The sequence below is a fragment of the Dipodomys merriami genome, unplaced genomic scaffold (assembly GCF_024711535.1).
Source record: "Dipodomys merriami isolate MVZ:Mamm:240054 unplaced genomic scaffold, mDipMer1.0.p SCAF_25, whole genome shotgun sequence".
NCBI lineage: Eukaryota > Metazoa > Chordata > Mammalia > Rodentia > Heteromyidae > Dipodomys > Dipodomys merriami.
In genome coordinates, this window is record NW_027203937.1 from 6,575,632 (window position 1) to 6,594,536 (window position 18,905).

Consider the following 18,905-nt stretch of genomic DNA (forward strand, 5'->3'; position numbering starts at 1 on the left):
CTGAACCTATTGTTTTCAGTGATTAACTATATAATCTCAAATTTGAGAGTTAAATTCTCTAATCCTTACTTCCTAATCAGCAAGTTGGGATTAATGGCAACTCCTACTTTATTGAGTTTTTAGGGAGATTAGTAACTGTGAAATACACAGCATGGTATCTGACAGATGGTAAGCATTCAGTACATACTAACTTTTATAAAAATGTCCATACAAATATAAGCACATGCTGATTAGAAGTAATCTGCATGGTTTTCTCTATATTTTCTGCTATGTTTTTAGTTATTTTTAGGCTTGACCTGTTATTAGGCGAAAACAGTATTAAACAAATAACTCATAGAGGAAAATTATCATCCATTAGAGACATCTAGACCATGCTACAGTTTTGCTTATTCATTGCTTATTTCTTAGAGACAATGCCCCTTATTAATATAAGTTAAAGACAATGCCCCTTCTTAATATAAGTTAAAGTAATTGATCCACAGAATGTTAGAAAATTCTATACAAATCACTCATTTGACAAAATGAAACACTAAAATCTAGTACAAGTGGCAGAGCTGGGACTAAGCACAGCCCTTGTCTAATGACACTTAGCAGTGGCAAACCATACTAATGTATTGCTGGGCACTCCAGGAAGGCTCAGTGCTTGACCAAATAAAAATCATTCATCAGGATGTTTAAACCTTTATTATAATGTCATTGCTTGCCTCCTTCTACCTTCTTTTTTTCCAGGTAGAGTGAAAAAAGGGGCAATTTTTATGGAATTTCAAAGGATTTTATTACAATGTTCTGATTATTGGGGAATCTCTTTACAGCCACAATAGGGTTAATCTGAGTGCAGAAGCGAAATAATACAAGAGTTGTTTTCTTCTCAGCCTCTCAGACAGAATTCAATTGCTATGTGATATTCTCTAATAAAATGTATAAAGTGTCTACTGACAACATTTGAGAGTTAAGAAGTCAGCATGTTATGTTGGAAAGGGCAACTTGATACAGACTATAAATTTTGACATTCAAATTTTAATAACATCCATTCTAAGATCACACTTGACAATGGTGATCCTTTTTTATGTTTTTGAAACACTCTTATCTCTTTGTTTCATAACTTCTCTTGGGTCTTTAAATTTGTGCCATCCTTTGCTCTCTCCCACTTGCAACTTTATGGTAACACCTGTGTGTTTTACAAGTTTTTTCAAGTGTTTGAACTTGTCTATGAGCTCCATTAGATAGCAAACTTTTTGCAGAAATTCTACCGTTCTAATCTTACCACTCCCATTCCCACTTCCCACTCCCTGGTGCCAATGATGACTTGGCCATGATAGGTGATCAGAAAAAATGGAATAATGAGAATAGTTGGGCAATTGGGGATAAGCAAATATTTGTTCCTTTTCAGTCTCCTTCAATGACTTCTCTCCTTGTAATATATTCTGTGGTAGTGCTTCAAAGCCTGGGCTCTATCCTTGAGTCATCTTATTTTCTCCTAGTTTATATTCATATACGTTCATGTTCCAGTGTATTTATCTTCCCTACTGATCTCTCTCCTGAATTCAAACTTATATTTCTAAGTATTTTCTACTTTCTGGAATGTAGACTTGTCCAAAAACCAAGACTAGATTGGTCTCTCTAGAGCTTCTCTTTTCATAAAACAATTCAAGCTTGTTTAGCTTCTTTTTAATCTTCACATCTTTAAACATCACTTAACACTGAAGATGTACAGGTTAGAGCCTCAGGGTTTCATATGGTTCTTTTCTCATCCCATACTTGGAATGCAGTGATTCACCAGAGTCTGTTACATCTGACACAGGGAGTTGTTTTGAATATATCCCTGGTTCTTTATCTTTACTCTTAATATCTGTTTCAGGCCTCTATCTGCCTGACATATTGAAATTACTACTTGGAGTTCTTTTCTTTTTCTTTGGTCCCTTTGGAGTTTGAACTCAGGATCTTGAACTTGCTAAGCAGGTACTTTACCACCTGAGATGTGCCTCCAGCTATGTACACCCACTCCTCCCCATTTCAGCATTAGTTATATTTCAGGTAGGGTCTCACATTTTTTGCCCAAGGTCAGCCTTGGTCTCCTACTTACATGGCTTTCTGCATGGCTGGGATTACATGTGAGATTCCCTATGACTGGCTCATTGATTGAATGTGGTTTTGTTAACTTTTTGCCTGAGCTGTTCTCAAACCAGCATTCTCCTGATCTCTGTCTCTTGACTAGCTGCAATTACAAGTGTGTGTCACCACACACATATGGCTTGGATTTCACTTTTTTTTTTGTTACTCCTGTTTCCCTTGCAATCTTCCATATGTCTACTAGGGGTTATCTCTCCCCAGAACAATGATTCATGCCATCATCTTGCTTACGAATATTTTATTGGTTTTCATTCTGTCCTTTGTAACTTGATATTAACACACTTCTTGATATTAACTCACTTCTCCAGTTGAATTTCCTTCTACCTCTTGCATGAATACTAGACTCCAGCTGTGTGCCAATGTCTCCCAAAGCCAATCCTCTTGCCTCCTACCTGCTTTTTATGTCTTGCTTAGCTTCTCTATGCACATTGAGTAGCACTTTTCTGTAAAATTATTCTTAAATATTCTTGTACTGTGTTCTTTATTAAGGCTTCTTTTCATTTATATTTTTATGTATCAATCTCAACCAACTGATGAGAATAAAGGGATTCTTATCCTCAATATCTGGATCTTTTTTAGTGATTCATTGCTCGGTAACTGCCTTCAATTAAGGAAATACTGACTAAATATTCTATTTTCTTAGCATTTTGAGAACTTACGAATTTCCCTCCCATCTTTTGTGCTAAAGCAGAGATATCCACACATTTCAACATGTTTTGGCAGGGTCAGGGCCTGACATCTGTTGTAGGTGGCAGGAACATCAGTGTTGTCTTTTGTTGTCATTCACCTGCTGTGTGTTGATTTAGCTCCTAAAGCTTCATTCTTTTCATTTTAAATTATCTACGGCCATGACTACTGGTTTGTAAAAAATTTAGCTGGACTAATGGTTTTTTAACCAGACTTTGTTATTTTTTAAGCTGGCAAGCAAAAGATTGTATATATTTTAGTGTACAACATAATGCTGAATATATTGTAGAATGCAATCAAGCTAATTAACATGTTTTATGCACAACAATTATAATACAGAAATATTGTAGCTTTTTGAACTTTTAACAACAGATGAAGTAGAAGGCAGGACATATCATCTTTATTGTGCTGATATATCATGTTTTTCCCTCTAGGATTTCCAGTTTTAAAATAACTAGTTTTTGTGTGTGACTATTTTAGATTTGTTGAATTCAGAATAATGTGTCCTTCTTCAAACATTATTGCTTGATAGAAAGTAAGAGGATGCCCTTTTGTGCATGATGGTCAGAAATTAGCTGATATTCATTGATTCACTATCGAGGTCATAAACAAATATTTGGCTTCTTGACAACTACATTAGTTGCATTGTTCCCTGTGCACAGCTGCCAGGCATAGAATGGTTTTTTGGCAGCTGACAAGGCTTAAATCACGCAGGGACTTTGCTTCAAACTTACTTTGAAAATGTTATACACTGAATGCAATTAAATTGGGAACTCACTATTAGCACTTGTATTCAAATGGGAAAACAAAATAAAACACTGATTTCTTCAGAAAAATTGAGAGCAGCTAGTCTAAAATTATTGCCTGTTTTATAGATCAGTTAATAATTCTGAGCTAAAGACAATTTGCCATTTTATACTTACTTTTCTGGAGCAACTTCTTGAAACTAAGACAATAAATTCTTACAAAAAGTTGAGTGTTAGGAAACTGAGTCATGAGGATATTAGAGTAAGGAAAGAACAGAGAACAATCTCAACAGACCAGATTAACTTTAATGGAGAGTTGAAGAAGGACGCAACAGTGACCCCAGGAGAGTCAGGAGATACAAGGCATGGCATAATTAATGGCAGCAGTGGTAGAGAGGTTTAAGTAGGGTAAAGGTTAGGGGGAAGGAGTGCAGATAGTTGAGGGTTCAAAGACTTTGGTGGGTTCAAAGACTGGCAAGTTCAAAGAGTCTCCTGAGTTTATGGTGCAGGTCTGGCAAGTTTGGGAATCTAATGTTCCAGTAAGTCTTCTGCTCCATTTGCAAGTTGCCTATCACCTGGGGATAGGGTAGAGGAGTGGGCTTTCATATATAGATTAAGACTCTGGACTTGGGACTGGGCTAGAGAAGTTTAAGAAAATCCCCTGGGGAAAGAAAGGGTTAGTGATGGGCCAAGCAATGGGAGCAATATTGAGTTATGAGAACAAAGCAGATCCCATCATAATTTTCAGTAGTTCACATGTTCTGGAATATTCTTTATTATTTTATTAGCTATGTGCTAGTGGCTTATACTTATAATCCTAGATACTCAGAGGGTTGAGACCTTGAGGATATTAGTTAGAAACCAGCCAGGGAAGACTTCATCTCCAACTAATCAGCAAAATATGCTGGATTTGGCTTTAGTGTTAAAGCACAAGCCAAACAAATATGAGACTCAGTTCAAGCCCTGGTACCAGCAAACAAACACAAAGTGTTATTTTATTGACAGAATAGTCTTCATCTTAACTTTTTTGTCAGTCATGGGGCTTGAAGTCTGGGCCTGGGTCTGTCCCTCAGCTCTTCAGCTCAAGGTGAGCGCTCTACTGCTTGAGCCACAGCACCACTTCTGGTTTTCTAGTGGTTTATTGGAGATAAGAGTCTCATGGACTTTCCTCCCCGGGCTGGCTTTGAACCATGATCCTCAGATCTCAGCCTTCTGAGTGGCTAGGATTACGTGAGCCACCGGTGCCCAGCTTAACTTTCTTTTTGGTTAGTTTTTGGCTATTGTATTTTCTTCCTTTATGTTTGCTTTCCTCTTTCCTTCCTGGTTTCTTCCCTTTTTCCCTTCCTTCTTTGTCCTTCACAAATGTTTCTTATGTATTTTTTTTTTTTTGTGTGTGTGTCAGGCATTATTGGAGACTGTAATAGTTACAAATATAAAAAAAGGTATTATTTTCCACCTTGAAAAAGACTTTAATTTTTTAACAAAAAATATCTTTATGCAGATGATGCATAAAGATTATGCAGATGAGTAAGCAAAGTAAGGACTAAGCAGTCTGGGACATTTTAAGCATGGAGTAAGTACAAGGCTGCTTCTATTTGAGACCCTACAGTATGATCTGTGTTAATAAAAATCATAGGAATCTGTTTCTCACATACCTACTATATTCTAGAAATTGTGCTTTGCACAAATTGTTTAGTCTTTGAAATGGCTCCATGAGTATATCTTGTTTTACTTTCTTGAAGAAACTAAGATGCATTCTGATTCTGGTGTCTCTGAGCCTATTAGTACTGAACAGTGCTACACATACCACTTTGAAGGGACTGTGAGCTGGATTAAAATAGAACTATTATCTTGTAAGTGAGTGATCTGTTATGTTTCTTTATCATGGATCACCTTGAAAAGGGGTTAAAATCCCTTCCCCAATTGTTCAGAGCATCTGTTTGAATCTACTTCTTAGGCCTCTTTCAAAATTCCCTTTTTTCATTCTGTGAGGAAAAAAAACCTTTTATGTTAATCAGTTTCACGGTATTAGCAGCTTGCCTCAGTAGTATTTTAGAAACGAGGGCAAGAAGTGTATGCTGATATGAGCAGGTTGAAATATTTATTGATTAAATCTCAGTTGGACCTTGTGCTGGAAACCCAGATCCCTCAGATCTCAGCTTTCTGAGTAGCTATGATTGCAAGTATGAAGCACTGGTGCCTCGCAATGTATTTATTATTAAAACACTTTTTATTATTATACCTTACTTGTTCAAGGGTAGTTTCTTTGTTGTACTTCCACATAAGCATACAATGCCTCTCAATCAATCATCTCTTTTCTAATCATTCTGAGAAGTGGAACCTTCCCACTTCTCAGAACAATTTCTATGGGACTCACTGTTCTATTTTCATTTGTGCATATAAAGTTTATTAATCAGTTTTCTCTCATTTGCTTTTTGTCCCCATCAAAGAGATGTAGGGAAAAAGGAGAGGGCAAATGAGGGTGGTGAATATTATCTATACATTTTAATTTTAGCCAGTATTTCCTGGTGTGAAGTGATATCTTATTTGGTTTTGATTTGCTTTTCCTTAAAGGACTAATGATATTGAATAACTTTTCATGGGGTTATTTGTTATTTGTATGTCTTCTTTGTAGAAATATCTGCTCAAATCTTTACCCATTAAAAAACTTGAGTTTTCTTTCAGTTGTTGAATTGTAACAGCACTTTACATAATTTCAACAATTGACTGTCATCACCATAAATTATATGGAAGTATTTCCTTCATCCACAGTTAGTTTTTAGTTTTATTGGAATATTTCCTTTGAAATACAAAATTGGATAAAATGTATATTTTTTCCTTTGTGCTTCTGATGTCTTGCTTAACAAACTGAACTCAAGGTTTTGAAAGTTTATACTTGTTCTTCTAATCGTTAATCTTAAAATTAGGTTTTTTGATCTATTTTCAGTTAATTTTTAAATATGGTATGAGAGAAGGACTCAAATTAAGTCACTGAATATCCAACTGTATACAAATCAATTGTTGAAAAGACTGTTGTTTGCACTGAGGATTGAACTGAGGGTCTTATGTCTACACTGGTGTTCTATCACTAAGCAACAAATCCAGAAATTGTATCCTGTCTTGAATACTGAAGTAAGTTTTGAAATTGAGAAACATAGGTCCTCCAGCTTTGTTCATTTTCTTAAAATTGTTTTGTTTATTGGGATACCTTGAATTTCCATATGAATTTTAGGATCATCCTTTTAATTTCTGGGAGAAAAATCTGTTGCATTTTTGATAATGACCCTCTTGAATCTGTATATCAATTTGTGAAGAACTGACATCTTAACAATTATGCTATTATGTTTTTCAGTGTATAAATATGAATTATTTTCTCTATTGACTTACATCTATGTTTTTATTTCAGCAATGTTTTATAGTTTCTAGTGTATAAACCTTGCAATATGTTAAATTTGCTAATAAATGTTAAAAAATTCTGGTGGCTCATGCTTGTAACTAACTACTTAGGAGGCTGAGATTTGAGGATTCTACTTTGAAGTCCACCAGGTAGAAAAGTCTGTGAGACTGTTATCTTCAATTAACTAGCAAAAAGCTGGGCATTGGGGTGTGGATCAAGTGATAGAGAGCTAGCCTTGAGCAAAAAATGCTAAAGGATAATGTTCAGGTCCCACTACTGGCACACATCATCATCATCCTCATCATAGGGGAAAAGAAGGAAGATGGTGGAGGTATAGACAGGGGTTAACTGAGCTCTCTCTGAGAAACCAGAGCTTTAGAGTCATACCAAGTGAGTTGTAATTGTACAGAGATTTTTGCCAGAGAAGAAAAATATAGGCAGCCTGCTTAAGAAGAGAGATTTGAGCATATGCTAGTGCTGGTTACTGCAGCAGTAGCAGCAGCTAGAGAGAGCCAGGACAAAGGCACCAGTGTGTGCTAGGCTTTTCACTCACCTCCAGCATGAACTGGATGACTAAGAACTGAAAACAACATCCTGCTGGCCACAGGCTGTTGCAGATTGTGGATGGTCTGAAACACCAAGGGAAAGCATGAGTGCCCCACAAAAGTCATTCTCACTCCTCAGAGAACAACTTCTGGAAGGAACCCCCCCTCCCATCCAAGAAGAAGCCATCTTTGAGACTGGCAAAGAGCTTGCAGGAGCAGTTAGCAGGTAATGCAGGCCAGAGAAACAGCAGCTGCAGCACCATTTTTCATCAGGGCAAAGGAATCTGATCAGTGAGAGACATTTCTGCTCAGGAAAAGGCAGCCTTGCCTAGTGAGAGGAAGCTCCTCCCAGGGAGGGAGAGTTTTATCCAGGGCAGGCACAGCAAGAGGTAGCCCTGGCCCTCTGCAGTGAACAAAGAAAAGGGGTACAAAGACTCCAAACTTGTAAGGCAGAACTTTTTCTGCCTGCTGAGACAAACTGATTTGAGAGGCCAACTAAGATGCAAGGAAAACTGCCCAGGACAAGGAAATCCAAGTCTCAATCAAGAGACTGGATAGTGGACATAGGGGAGAAACAAGGTCCCCCAAACAAATTGAAGAATTTATTTATTTAGTTAGTTAGTTTTCCTTTATTGATGTTCTGTTTAGTCCTAGATATACAGCCTACAATGATTATTAGGCTTCCTTCTTAATTGTGTGCATACTTAGTTCAGAGTGTATTTTTGATTGCTCAATTTTCTATTTCACAATCAATCTTAGGATTTTTAGTTTTAGTATTATTTTATACATTTATACATTTTTTTCTGAATTTAAGTCCTAGTTTTCTTCATTCTGTTCCTTTCCTTTTTATATATTCCTCTATTCTTATTTTCCCCTCTCATTATATTGCTCAATCTTTCTTTTAAATTCACCTTAACCCATTTTCCACTTTATTTCTGGTCCTTCATTTCTTCTTTGTTTTCTTTTTGTTTGTTTGTTTTTTGCCGGTCATGAGGCCTGAACTCTGGGCCTGGGCACTGTCCGTCAGCTCTTCAGCTCAAGGCTAGTGCTCTACCACTTTGAGCCATAGCGCCACTTCCAGCTTTTTCTGCTTATGTGGTGCTGAGGAATCGAACCCAGGGCCTGATGCATGCAAGGCAAGCACTCTACCACTGAGCCACTTTCCCAGCCCACTTCTTTGTTTTCTTTAATCCATTGATCCCTAGTTATTTGTCTGTGAGCTAGAAAGCATTTGTATCCATTTTGACTCTCTAATTGACTTATTGTATTGTCCTTTCAGTTCAGTTGCTTTATTGCTCACAGCAGATTTTTTTACTGGTGACATGTATGTATAATCCCCATTCCTGAACCACAATACTCCTCTCCAAACAAAGAAAAGGAGACATAGAGGAATACCTATCTATGCAATTACAGGGCTTGGAGTTTATTTTTGTCTTAAAATTGTGCTCTGTTGTGGTATTGGATTTGCTTTTATATCCCATAGGAGAGAGAGAAAATACCTATCTATGATTTTGGACCTCTAAAGCCTGTGCAAATATAGATTGGTTTTTTGTCTTAATATTGTGTTCTGTGTTCAGTGATAGAGTGCTTGCTTTGCATGCATGAGGCCCTAGGTTCGATTCCTTAGCACCACATAAGCAGAAAAAAAAGCTGGACGTGATGCTGTGGCTCAAGTGGTAGAGTGCTAGCCTTGAGCTGAAGGGCTGAGAGACTGTCCAGGCCCAGAGTTAGGCTCCATGACTGATTAAAAAAATTGTGTGTTATGCTGTGGTATTGGTTTTGCTTTCATTTCCAAATGGGCAGAACAAACCACAGAAACACAAGAAAAATGGCAAGCTGAGGAACTTCAACTACCACTGAAAATAAACAAGCAACAGAACAGTCAATGAAAAACCTAGAGGATAGTTCTGAAAATGGTCTTCAAACACTACTGGTAAATAGCTGAATGAAAAGATTGAAAAGCCTGAGCAGAGCTATTGTGACCATGATGAAGTTAACTAAAGATTAATAGATGAATTAATGGAATCCATAAACAGGAAGCTGAATGAATTCCAACAGAAGGAAAGGAAGTACAATGAAAATATAGCCATTCAGCTAAAGGATTTGAGAGAGAACACTGAGAACCAAATCAAGGAAGTAAAGGAGTCCATATAAGACCTAAAATAAATCTTCAACAAAGAAATTGAAGCAATCAAAAATGACCAATTAGAAGGCAGGAACATAAAAAACAAAGTAGAAAGTCATGACTGCAGATTGAACTATGCAGAAAGGGAATCTCGGGAATTGAAGATAGTCTAGACTGTATAGCTAAAGAACCGAAAATTATTCAAAACAAATCCAAAATTATTCAAAACAAATCTTGTTTCTTGGAACTGAAAGACACAATCAGAAGATCTAATTTAAGGCTAATAGGTATTGAGGAGGGTATACAGAAGGAGTCTAAACGATAGGAAATATATTTAACAGAATTCTAACAGAGAATTCCCCAAATGTCTAAAAGGATAGGCCCATTCATATACAAGAAGCCTTTAGCACCCCAATCTAATTAGACCAGAACAGGCATCCCACATTCACATTGTAATCCACACAGGTTAAATAGAGACTAAGGAAAGGATCTTTAAAGCTGTCCGGGAGAAAATAATCAATGACTTATAAAGGAAAACCAATCAGAATAACTACAGATTTCTCAGCAGAGACCACGAAAGCAAAGTGAGCCTGGACTGAGGTATGCCACATCTTTTTTTTTTTCCTTTTTCTTGGTACCTTTTTTTATTGTAAAAATGCTGTACAGAGAGGTTACAGGAGCAAGGTAATGAGTACATTTCCTATTGAGCATTGTTTCCTCCTCCTTTGTTTTTCCCCTACCATCCCTTCCCTCCCACCTCTACAAGTTCCTACCCCCCACCCGAAGTTGTAAGTTCATTTTCAGCATAATGTTTTGTACATCCCATTGTTACAATGGGTAATCCTGTATCCTTATTTAAGCATTTTCCTTTCCCCTCCCTGAATTAGAGAAGTGTAAATACACTTCTCTAGATGCAGGGCGAGGTATGTCACATCTTACATTAGTTACAGGGGAAGATTTCACTGTGACATTCCCACACATGTTCACAGCATCACTCCCTAATGAGCCTTGTTTCTAAAGCCACCATTGAGGAATATGGAGGATCGGGAAAGTGCTGAAGTGAAAAAGCTCACCCAGCATGGGGCTTGAACCCATGACCCTGAGATTAAGAGTTTCATGCTCTACCGACTGAACTAGCCCAGCAACCACAGCATGTCACACCTTAAAGACAAACTACCAATCAAGAAGAGTGAACCCAGCTAAATTCTCCTTCTACAACAAGGAAAAATGGAAACTATATATCTCCACCAAACCAATATTACAGAAAATACTCCAAAACATTCTACATATAGACAACCAAGAACATGATATTGGCAGAGAAATGGCCCCTAAACAGAGAACCAGATAATGATAGTAAGAATTGATGTGGCATAGCCACTAAGAAGATGAATAACATGGCAGGAACTACCAAACACCTTTTAATCCTTAACTCTCCAATTAAAAGACATAGATTGACTAGTTGGATAAAAAAAGCAAGATCCATCTATCTGCTGTTTTCAAGACACACACCTTGTCCACAAAAGCCAACATGTTCTGAGAGTAAAAGGCTGGAATAAATTCTACCAAGCAAGCAGTCTCCATAAGCAGGCTGTAGTTGCAATTCAAATATCAGATAAAATAGACTTCAGATTAAAATAAGTGAGAAAAGACAAAGGAGAACATTACTACTAAAGGGATCTCTCCTACAGGAGGATATAACAATTCTAAATATCTATACAGCAAATGTTGGTGCCCCCAAATGCATCAAGCAAACACTAAACCCCCAAATCACACATAGATCCAAACACATTGGTAAAAACTCAACAGAGTAATATCAGAACTAAACAATTACATGGACCAGCTAGACTTAACAGACATCTACAGAATATTTTACCCAGCAGCATCAGAATATACATTCTTCTTGGCAGCACATGGAACATTCTCTAAAATAGATCACATTTCAGGTCACAAAGCAAATCTGTGCAAATTCAGAAATACTGAAATTACTCCCTCAATACTCTCAGCCCACAATAGAATAAAATTAGATCTCAACACCAAAAGCAACAATTGTAACTCATGGACACTGAACAACACATTGTTAAAGTAGCAGGGTATAAAATTAACTCACAAAAATCAATATCTTGTCTGTTCGCTAACAATGAGAATGGTGAGGCTGAAATCAGGAAAGCAATTCCTTTTGTATTAGTCTCAAAAATGCCTAGGACTTAACCAGAGATGTGAAAGACCTCTACAGATGTAAACTTTAAAAACCTGAAAAAAGAAATTATACGTATAAGGAAGTGGAAAGCCTTCCATGCTCCTGGATTGGAAATACTGCCAAAAGCTATCCACAAATTCAATGAAATACCCATCAATATCCCCAAATCATTCTTAACTGAAATAGAACAAGCAATCCAAAAATTCAAATGGAATACTAAAAGACCCCGAATAGCAAAAACAATCCTTAGCAGCAAGAGCAGTACTGGATGAATATCAGTACCAAACTTCAAATTCTATTGTAAAGTTGTAGTTACATAAACAGCTTGGTTACTGGCACTAGAATAGGCTTGAGGACCAATGGAATAGAACTTAAGACTCAGAAATGAACCCACAGACCTATGGCCCCCTAATCTTTGATAATGGAACCAATAAACAGGATGGAAGAAAGATAGCCTCTTCAACAAATGGTGCTGGTAGAACTGGCTATACATGTGTAGAAAACTGAATCAGATCCTTATATATCACCCCGCACCAGAATCAATTCCAAATGGATGAAAGACCTTGAGGTAAAACAGATACCCTGAAAATATTGCAGAAAGGAATAGGGGAAATACTAGGACTCCTTGGCCAGGGTCAAAACTTTTTTTTTAATGCACAAAAGTTCATATTTATGAAAATTATAAGTAGTCAGTGAAAATAATTACAATACCTTTTCTCCATTTACTTTTCCTTTTTAATATATATTTTTATTGTACAGAAGGGTTATAGTTAGATGAACAAGGTAGTGAGTCCATTTCCTATTGAGCATTGTTACCCCTCCTTTGTTTTCCCCCTACCATCACTTTCCTATCCATCTTACCAACTTACCCCCCCCTCCCCACTCCCTGCCTTCCCCCTTGCCAAAGTTGTAAAACATAGTATCTTGTGCATCTCATTGTTACAGTAGGTCATGCTGTTTTGATTTGCACTTCTTTTATGGCTAGGGAGGTTGAGCATTTCTTCATGTGTCTATTGGCCATTCTTATTTCCTCTTCAGAGAACTTTCTCTTTAAGTCTTTAGCCCACTTGTTTATCAGCAGTTGTTTCTTTGAGGATTTGTTGTTGGGGGATTTAATTTTGAGTTCTAAGTATATTTTAGATATGAGACCCTTGTCCATTGAATGGCTAGTGAAGATCTTCTCCCAATCTGTGGGCTTTCTATTGATCTTGCTAGCTATGTCCTTTGCCATACAGAAGCTCTGCAGCTTTATGCAATCCCATTTGTCCAACCTATCTTTGATTTCTTGTGTTCTTGGGTCTCTGTTAAGAAAATATCTGCCTGTGCCAAGGAGACCTAGGGTTTCTCCTATTCCTTCCTGTAATATTTTCAGAGTGTGTCTGCTTTGACTCAAAGGTCTTTGATCCATTTGGAGTTGATTCTGGCTCAGGGTGATATATAAGGATCTAGCTTTAGTTTTCTACAGGTGATTAACCAATTTTTCCAGAACCATTTACTGAAGAGGCTGTCTTTCTTCCATTCTATTTTTTTTAGCTCTCTTATCGGAGATTAGGTGGCTACAAGTCTGTGGGTTCATTTCTGGGCTTTCAATTCTATTCCATTGGTCCTGAGGTCTGTTCTTGTGCCAGTACCAAGCTGTCTTGATGCAAATCAAAACATTGAGATTCCACCTCACCCCAGTTAGAATGGCTATAAACAAGACATTTAATAACAACAGATGCTGGAGGGGATATGGCCAGAAGGGAGCCTACTGCATTGTTGGTGGGAGTGTAAACTTGTTCAACCACTTTGGAAAGCATGGAGGTTCCTCAAAAGACTCCACATAGAGCTCCACTATGATCCAGCAATCCCACTTTTGAGCATTTACCCAGATGTTCACAAACAAGGCCATACTAAAGCTACCAGCACAACTGTTTATTGCAGCATTATTTACCATAGCTAAGATATGGAACCAACTTAGATGCCCCTCATTAGATGAATGGATCAAGAAAATGTGACACACACACACACACACACACACACACACACACACACACACACACACACACACACCCCACACACATACACACAATGGAATTCTATGTCTCCATCAGAAAGAATGACATTGCCCCATTTGTTAGGAAATGGAAAGACTTGGAAAAATTATATTAAGTGAAGTAAGCCAGGCCCAAAGAAACATTGGTTCCATGGTTTCCATTATTTGCAACAACTAGTGTATGTCTGGGACAAGTAGAAAAGGTCAGATAAGGCGAAGTTAAGTGAAATGAACCTCAAGATAGGGACACAGTCGTTTTTTTCTTTCTTGATATTGTTTCTAACATATTTATAAAGTACCATGTGATTTTTTTTTTGTATGTCCCTCCTCCATGGTATAACCTCTGTTTTCACTGTATTTGATGATGGTATAATTTGAGGAGGGGAAAGGAAAAAATGTTTACATAGGGATACAGGTTGACTCATTGCAACAATGAAATGTACAAAACACTATGTCAAAAATGAACTTTACAATGTTGATGGGGGGGCAGTGTAGTTGAGGAGGTGGGAGGGAAGGGATGGTAGGAGGAGACAACAATTCTTGATAAGAAATGTACTCATTACCTTGCTCATGTAATTGTAACCCCTCTGTGCAGTATTTTCACAATCAAAAACTTATATTTTTTTAAAAAAGGAAAAAAAGTCATGCTCTATCCTTATTTCAGCATTTTGTTATCAAAACTTTCTTAATAAAGACACTGAAATGATGAGACAAAGGACAAACGGTGAACCAATGCAAGAACAATACTTATAAGACATTATGTTGGAAATGAACTTTACAACTTGGCAGGGATGGGAGATATGGGGGGAAGGAAAGTGGAAGAAAACAAGGTAGTGGGTAACAATGTTCTACAAGAATTATACTCATTTTTTAAAGTAACATAACTACCACTCCTCTGTACATTGCCTTTACAATAAAATACAGTTTCTACTAATCATCATCCTTTACAAATAGCCACTTTGATTTTTAAATTAACAGTACATGGATATACAATTTAGAAATGTGTATTTTTCAGAGTGAAATTAGTTCCTGTGAATAAAAATTACTGCTATCACCTTTTAGCATTTTAAAGAGTTAGGCAAAGATAATACTTAAAAATAATCTATGTGATGTCAAAGAGCAAAAAAACAACTAATGTTATATATGGAGTCCAAATGGAATCCCCTTTACAGTCAATTGACTCTGGGCTTTAGTGTGGTAGATGAGTCAAGAGTAAATAATATTTATTTACTTCTTGGATATAATATAGCCTGGTTGTAGTAGTTGCCTTTTTATATTAATGTTTCATTTTCACTGGCACTCAAATGTGTTGACATTTGTGTTACCTCCCGAACTGAACAAAAGCCAGCTGAAACAAAAGAATTGTGTGGGGAAATCTTAATATCATCAGTGGAGCAATTGATGTGAATGCAAATCATGTAGGTTATCTCTTTAAAAATTTTTTTTATTATGGAAATACAGTACAGAGGAGTTACAATTACATGGGCAAGATAATGAGTACATTTCTTATCAAGCATTGTTGCTTCCTCCTTTGTTTCTCCTTCCTATCCCTTCCCATATCACCCCCCCCCCCCAAAGTTGTAAAATTCATCATGACTTGTACGTCTCATTGTTGCAATGGGTCCACCTGTATCCCTATTTAAACGATTTGTTTTTTTCCTTCCCCTCCACAAATTATAGCAATATCAAATACAGTGAAAGCAAGGATTATATCATGGAGGAGGGACATACAAAGCTACAAAAAAAATCATCTTATAAATATATTAGAAACAATCGCATGAAAGTAAAATACATTTAAATACTTATCTTGGGGTTCATTTCCATATAGGTTATCTCTTAAGTAAACAGGGAGAAAAAGCATTCCTGCAACGGGGAATGTTTCTAAAGCACTTTTCTTCTTGATAGTTTCAGGGTGGTATGCTAAATATTTTTGAAAGGGTCTTGTTTAAACTAAAGATAGGATTAACAGTCAGCTGTTAGGAAGGAGTGTATGTTCTTCATTGTTTAGTTAAATGATGGGAGAAAGAGACAGTTCTAGCAGCAAATATTTGTTTTTGGAAGTCTAAATTCATCCCACTCTTGTCAAATTTTCATGGAGTCCAAGGAAGTTCTTGTTCACTGTAAGTTAATCTACTTTTGTGTCAATCTCCTTATCGTGATTGGAGCACTGCTGGTGACTTGAAATATTTCTGTGTGATTTCTTCACAAATACTACGTTCTGGTATTGTTATATATTATATGTTTGCTAGTTGTCAGAACTAGTGAAGTTGTTCCTACATTTTCTATTATAAAATCACAAAGGAAATGGTAAGAAAAGGGCTATAAAATTGGAGCCAGTCACTTGGATCTGTCCTTCAAAATAATGTGTACATTTCTCCTATCTGAATATCTTTAATATAGTTTTACTTGTGAGTTATATGAAAGATGTATTTGATCTTCATACCTGTGTTCTCTTGTAAGTATTGAGAATAAACTTTGCTATTGGGATGTGGTTTAATTGCTAGATTGCAAAGGACCTTAGTGGTATGTATGAGATATTGATCTGCTTATTTAGAAACACAGGGAAAAATAGTTTATTTCTTTTCTAAGTAGTGTTATCTATGAGATTTGAAGCCAAAGAACTCCAAATGCTAGTTTTCTTTGTATTGAAATGAGTGGTATTTTGAAAATGATAGTTCATGTTTTCTCCTTGTGTATATATTTACTTTTAATAGCTAAAATTACACAGTCTAATTGATTGTTATATAACAAGCATTTTGTAACTTCTATCATTTGGTAACTTTAGGAGATAGGTATCATCACTTTCATTTTATATATGAGGAAACTGAGAATCAGAGAAGTTAAAATCTTTCAGCTTGTCAGTAGATAAATTAAGAATTTATAGCCAAATACATTTATATCTATCTGTTTTCTTGTAAACTTGACTCAAAACTGATGTTTTTAATCATGCCCAGACAACACTACTACTGAGTGAAATAACACATGGGGTTATTGTCAATTCATGTCAACTAGAGAAATGGAAACACATCCAAGATATGGAAATATTTTTCTTTAATTTCTGTATGGATTCCTTGGAATTGCCACTGAGTCCACCTTAGAACAGAAAACCCCCAATATTTTCCAGCAATGTCTGTAAATCATATTGATTCTATTGCCTTTTACAATGACTCATAGAGTGTCAAATATCAATACATTCCAGAAAAATGTGCCCCAGGCAGGGAATGTGTGGGAACAGCTGGCTATGGCAGCTGTAGGTAGTGAGGACATACATAGCCTGGAAGTTCAGTCTCTTCATTTTTCTGAATACATTCCTTTTATAACCTCCTAAAGGAGTAACTGAAATGTGTGCACGCAAGTTTTCTTTAGCATAGACGCAGAAGCTACCATGACATTGTTATGTAAGTGCTATATCAGGACACTAGAATGCTATTGCTAGTAAGTAGCTTGTTTTGAAACCTTAGTTCAATCATTAAGAAAACTGATGAACAAATAGTAATGATCAACTCTCACAAAGTGAGGAATAGTGTTTTTTGGTTATTGTCTTTTAGGCTGTATGTCCAGAATACATAGAACAAAGTTTTATTTATTTATTTTTATTTATTTTTGCCAGTTGTGGGGCTTGAACTATGGGCCTGGGCGCTGTCCCTCAGCTCAAGGCTAGTACTCTACTGCTTGAGCCACAATGCCACTTCCGGCCTTTTCTGCTTATGTGGTGCTCAGGAATTGAACCCAGGGCCTCATGCATGTGAGGCAAACACTCTACCACTGAACCATCTTCCCAGCCCCAAGAACAAAGTTTTCAATAGGAGGGTCAATAAGTATTTCCTGGTTGATGGGTGGATTTCTCTATTTCACATGGCTTGTTAGTAGCTGAGGCTATTATAGTCTGAATCTTCCGACACTTGACATTCAAGCTACCCTGTGTTACTTTCTTCCATTCTCATCTCAAAATAATTGTTTTATTAAACTAGATCTCTTAAAGTTAAAAAAGGTGTTCTTTATGTTAGAAATGAACTTTACAACTTGGTGGGGAGGGGAAAGTGAAAGAAAATGAGGGAGGGGTACCAGTGTTTAAAAAGAAATGTACTCATTACATTACCAAAAAACCATGTCCAAGTTCACCTAGGCAGTGAGTCAGGTGCTAATGGCTCATTCCTATAACCCTAACTACTAAGGAGCTGAGATCTAGAGGATTTCAATTTGAAGCCAGTCCCCAAAGAAAAGTCTGTTAGACTCTATCTCCAGTATAACCAACAAAAAGCCTGGCTGGAGTGAGAAGTCCTGAATTCAGTATTCAAGTACCTACAAAAACCAAACCAAAGCCAAAACCAAATAAAACACTCTACGGAAAAGAATGTGGCTAGACACAATGGTTTCAAACAGTAATCCTAACTACTTGGGAGGGTGATAACAGTATCTTTCTCAGAGTATTTTGAGAACTAAGTATGAAATACTTTGAACTTTTCTAATATTTATGAAGTTCAATGTGTCTTATTATTTCTTTAGGTATTTATCCTCATTGGTAAAAATTTGTTTTGTATTTAGTGAAGTGTAATCTTGTTGGCGTCTTCTGTACTATCTTCCAGAGACACAGTTTAGAAGGGTATCACTCTTAAGATTATAACTACATTCTTTATATCATGATGAACTTGTTTTACACCCTTTTTGTTACAAGTTAATCTTTTGTGTGCATGTGGGTGGGTATGTGTGCATGAGTGTGTATTGTGTGTGTGTGCATGTGTGTGCCAGTCCTAGGGCTTGAACTCAGATCTTGGACATTGTCCTTGAGCTTTTTTGCTCAAGGAGAGAACTCTACTACTAGAGTTACAGTCCCACTTCCTGAGTTTTGGTAGGTAATTGGAGATAAGTGTGTCACAGACTTTTTTCCTGATTCTCAGATCTTAGCCTCCTGAGTAGCTAGGATTACAGATGTGAACTACTAGAGCCCAGCTAGGTGTTTTAATCATTAAGCAAAGATCAATTTCTTTAGCATTTATATTTAAAATACTTCAAGAATTTTTCTTTACTTAAAATAGAAGATGT

General features: G+C 36.7%; 1 protein-coding gene and 1 non-coding gene across 11 annotated transcripts in view; one reads left to right on the forward strand and one right to left on the reverse strand.

The window, feature by feature from the left end:
* Dlg2 (discs large MAGUK scaffold protein 2) overlaps nt 1–18,905 on the forward strand; it is a 2,075,786-nt gene that overhangs the window by 145,361 nt on the left and 1,911,520 nt on the right. The window lies entirely within an intron of this gene.
* On the reverse strand, nt 10,701–10,773 carry Trnak-cuu (transfer RNA lysine (anticodon CUU)). Its single transcript has one exon. It is a non-coding gene; the product is annotated as a tRNA-Lys (tRNA).